This window comes from Accipiter gentilis, chromosome 14 (genome assembly GCF_929443795.1).
Source record: "Accipiter gentilis chromosome 14, bAccGen1.1, whole genome shotgun sequence".
Classification (NCBI taxonomy): domain Eukaryota; kingdom Metazoa; phylum Chordata; class Aves; order Accipitriformes; family Accipitridae; genus Astur; species Astur gentilis.
The window spans coordinates 32959407-32964341 of NC_064893.1; positions in this window are offsets into that span (position 1 = coordinate 32959407).

Below are 4935 nucleotides of genomic sequence, written 5' to 3' on the forward strand. Positions count from 1 at the left end.
CCCACCGTGTCCCAGCACTGGGACCATGGGTCCCAGCACATCCTAGTGCCAAGCCCACGGGTCCCAGCATGTGCTGGTGCCAAGTCGACGGGTCCCAGTACATTCCAGCCCCTCCCAGCACCGCGAGAGGGAAACGGTGACTCAGAGGCGCCGGAGCCTGCCGGGCTGGTGGGAGCCAGGCGCCCCTTTGCCCCGTGCGGGGCGAGTGCCGCGGCCACCGCAGCCGATTGCCCATGGATGCTGCCGGCTCCCCGGCAGCCGTGGCCCTGCACCGAGCCCAGCCACGCCGCCTTTCTCTCGCTCCCCTCCCATCCTCTCCCTTTCCTGCGCGCGGACACCCTTGGAAAGGCTCTTGGCCGCTTTCTCTGAGACAGGAAGGTGTCCCCGAGTCTCAGGAAGGAAAAACACTCAGTGCTGAACCCACAAAGACCGTCTCCGAGGGGCCGGGGCTGGAGAGGCTCCAGGCCTGACATCACCTGGGAACTGGAACCAGAACCACAGCTGCACTCCGTGCCTGGTATTTTTTTCTTTAACTTGTGTTTTTAAACTTTCTTTTTATAGATTTTTTTTTTTTTGTTGTTTCCCCTTTCCCTTCTCCATTCCCCTCCCAAATATTTCAGCCTCTCCGCAGTTTAACCTTGCTGGGCCAGCGAGGCTGGAATGCAGCAGGGCTGCACCCGCGGCTGGAGCCCGGTGGTGCTGAGAGTTGCCACGCTGGTGGGATGGCCGAGGCCGGGTCTGGCCGGGCAGGAGCTGCCAGAGCCGCGGGCAGGAGGCTCGGGCAGGGGTTGGTCCCTGGTGACGGGGAGGCCAAGACCCCACAGTCCCTGGCCCTGTGCATCAGGGCCAGTGGAAAGGGACTTGTGGGGACCCAGGAGGGTCCATGTGGCGATGGGGGCATGCGAGGATGGAGGGCAGAGGGGTCTGGCAGAGCCCGCGGTCAGTGGGCAGCACTGCTCTCCCAACACACAGCCCATGGGATGGGGCAGCGGAGTCAAGCTCTGAGCCTGAGTCTGTGCCAGCAGAGCAAGTGGAGCCAGCCGGGGATGGGGGACACGAAGGCAGATTTCAGCCCCGGAATCCATCCCTCCTCCTGCCTTGTCCTTTGACAACACCTTTGGGTGCTGTCTGGCCCTCCCCAGGCTCCTCCCGGAGCAGCGGCTCAGGACAAAGACCCCAACGTGTCCTGCACCGGCACTGGAGCAAAGCTCAGCTGCTCACTGCCCGGGGAATCCTCCCTCTTGCAGTGACCGCAGCAATCGACTGAGCATCACAGGTCACCCCCGGCCCTGTTGGACCTGGGGGCAAAGGACTGTGAAGCCATCCCCAAGGTCTAGATGGCAGCGGGTGGGGACAGGGGGACATGGGGACGGGGCTCTGCTGCCCAGGGCAGGGTGGAGGGAAGGACCAGGGAGGGATGAGTAGCCAGGGATGGGATGGGATGGGATGGGATGGGATGGGATGGGGTGGAATGGGATGGGAAGAGCAGAGGTCAGTGTGATGGCCCCTGGGCTGGAGTGCCGGGCAGTCCCTGCCTCCCCATGCTGGCGGACACAAACCATACTGACCCTGCCAGCACCTTGCCAGGGTCCCTGGGGAAGGAATGGAGCAAAGGGTCTGCTTGAGACCCCCAGGACACCCGTCAGCTCCTCACCACCCCACCGGGGCCAGCGGCGGCCCTGCCACCTCATGCCATTCCTAAGGCACGCACAGCCCGAGTGTCCCGAGGTCCCCCATGTCCCAGGGGGGCAGGGGACACTGCTGCAGGGCTGCCAGCCCCCGGCACCCTCGCTGCCACCACCTCGCCGTGTCCCCCCATGAACCAGACCCCTCGGAGCTGCCCACCCTGCCGGGACCTCGTGCCGGCCACGGTCCCTGGGGACACGGGCCTCGCCGGCAGGGACAGGGTGTGAAGCCGCAGTGCGGGGTGAACGCCAGGTTAATCTCCCGCTGGAGCTTCCCTCTGCAAACAATAAGACAATGCCCGGCCGGGGACCGCCTGCGTAACCAGCAGCGTGGAGGGGAAGTTGTAATATTTGGATTTAGCACTCAGTAAATTAAGGAAGAAAAAGGAAAAAGCGCTGGGGGTAATCAGAGAGGGGCTGGCCCCGTGCCCTGCCCCACGGCCAGGAGCCCCTGGGGGCTCAGCCCAGCCTGGGGATGGCTGCTGACTGGGACCAGCATCCCTGAGGGTCAGTGTGGCCAGGCAGAGCTAGGAGAGGGAGATGTCCCCGAGGGCTGGGCAGGGGACAGGCATGTCCCCACCATGGGGACATACAGCCCAAAAGGTTGAGGCTCGGGCACTCAGCGGGGCTGCGGGCAGAGCTCACAGCAAACACGGCAGCTCCTGTGACACCAGAAAAGGGATCTGGGCCAGGAGTTTATTTTAATCCAGACCTGCTCACGCTCATGGGAAATAAAATCCTGTTTCTGCAGCTGGGGTGGCCGGGCAGGAGGGCCCCGGGGGGACGGTCACCTCCAGCTGACAGAGGTTGGGGTGGCAGGGGATGACAAATAAGGGGGTTCTCCCCAGGGTGCCTCCCCTGTGTGGGGCCATGCCGGGGCTGTGCGGTGCAAGGGGCCCTTCGGAGTGGGTATGGGGGGTCTTGGGCAACGCAGCTCCCAGGAGACATTCGGGATCGGCACTGGGGAAGGGGTGTCTTCGGGGGGGCTGAGCCCTGTCCTGCTGCAGCCCAGCCCCTTCCCCAGCACGAGCCCTGCGGGGGTGCCAGCTCCCCAGGCTCCTGCGCCAGGAGCTCCTGGCAGCACCCGGGGCCCATGCTGCTCGACTGAACACGCACTATCAGTGGAGATGATGGGGGTCTCACTGGGGGCAGGGAAAGGGCCATGCTGTGGGTAGCCCCTGTGGGTGCCCAGCGCAGAGACAGCTCTACTGGGCTGGGCTTAACCCCTCTGAAAGGTGGCAGGGGTCCTTCCCACCCTCTGGCAACCCTGTTCCCCCCTGGGGCAGACCCCTGCCTGCCCTGGCCTCACTGGGGTGAGCAGGACAGGGAGCACGCAGGGAGCCCTGGGGTGCTGGCGTGCAGGGCTGCACCCCACCCTGCAGGGTCTGAATGGGGGCTTGGGAGCGCTCCGTGTCCCCCGTGTGCCCTGGACAGAGGCTCCCCCCCATTTGGGGACCCCAGGGTGGGTTCTGGTGCAGAGCTGGCAGAAGGGCTGGGACAGGTGGGGGAGAGGTGACCAGCGGGCAGCAGCAGGCAGCAGCACGGGAAGGCCTTCGGCACGCAGCCGCGCGCCAGGAGCCCATTTCCCCACAACAGGGGCCGTTATCAGCGGCGAATACTCGGAGCAGTCCCAGGGGGGACCTCCAGCCCTTCCCCTCCACCTACCCCACCGCTCTCCCGCTCCGGCCCACGTCAATGCTGCCGCGAAGGTGTCGGAACAATCGCCTGACAAAGAGCTATTTTTAGGGGCCGGGGCTCGGAGCGAGGATACGGCCCGGCCGCTGACAATGGGGGGAAGGGGGCCGGGCTTCCCCCGTGACCACTCGGCAGCAGAAGGACCTGTAAGATTTCCTCGATGACCCAGGCCCGTACAATACAAGGAAAGCGCAAGAGGGAGATACCCCCGCCAAGACGAGCTGCTCCTTTACCTAATGGGAGTGACCCGGGGTGAGGGGCTGTGAGATTTGGGCCAGCAGCCTCCCATGGGGGAGACTCCCACACCAGGAGGGAAGCAGGGTGAAGCGTGGCCATGCTCAGCTTTCCATGAGGCCGTGGCGGGGGGGAAGCCTCAGGGTGGGGGTCCAGGCTGGCTCCCGTCTGCTTGTGCCACATATCTAGGTGCTGAAGGGCACGGAGGGCTCCAGGGGGTGCAGATGCAGCTCAGCACAAACCTCCCACTCCCCTCCGGGCTGGCTCACAGCTCCAAGTGGGCTGCAGCGCTTGGCCAGAGCCTAGCCATGGTGGCAGGGCAGTGAGTGACCAGCCCAGGGCTGCATGTCCCCAGCCAGTCCCGCTCTGGGGGTGCCATGAGCCGGGGTGCGCTCCTGCCCTGCCCAAGGGGGGGGAATCGATGCGGTTCCGGAGAAAGCGACAGAGAGGTTGGGCCGTGCCCCGAAGCTTTTCCTCCTCCCTGGGGTCTTCCCCGGCTCAGCTTGCAATAGAAGGGTCTGTGGTTGATCTTCTTTGGTCAACCCTTGGGGGTAAAGCCAATCTCCCCGGCTGCACGACATTAAATCTGGGCTAAAAACGTGAAAGGCAGTGAGCGAAGGTCACCGGGCCTGGGAAGAGGTCAGGGCTCGTCCCAGCGCTGCCGCAGGACCCTGCCAACACTGCGGAGGGTTGGGGGGGAAGAAGAGCCCCTTCCATCCACCCCGCCACAGCACCTGCACGGCTCGGGGATCCCTCGCTGCGGGACACCCCGGCGTCCTACCGCCCTGCAGCGGCCCCGGGGCTTCAGCCGCGGGGCCCGGAGGCCGGCGGGTCTGGGGGAAGGGCCGGGGCGGGGGCTGCGGGCCCGGCTCGGCTCCGCAGGCCGCAGTTGCCACCTGGCGGCGGGCACCGAGCACAGCCCCGCTGAGGGACGGCCGCCGGCGGCCCCTCGGGAGCCCCGTCAAGGAGGCCGGCGGGGCCGGACGGCCCCCGCCGCCGCGCACGGCCAAACCTCCCACCGGGCGAAGGGAAACCGACACGGGTGGGTGGGCGAGCGGCGCTGGGCTACGGGACACGCCGACTCGTCTCGCCTCACGGGGCGGCCCGAGCTAGCCGGTGCCGGGACACGACCCGGGGCCGCGGAGCGAAGACAAGGCCCAGGCTCCCCCGCTCCGGGTCTCCCCGCGCCACCGAGGCCGCCGCTGCCGCCGCCATCGCCGCCGCCGCGGACTACATCACCCATAACCCCCTGCGGCGAACACTTCCCCCTTCCTCTGCGCATGCGCCTCACGGCCCCGTCCCCGCGGCACGTCGCGCGCCA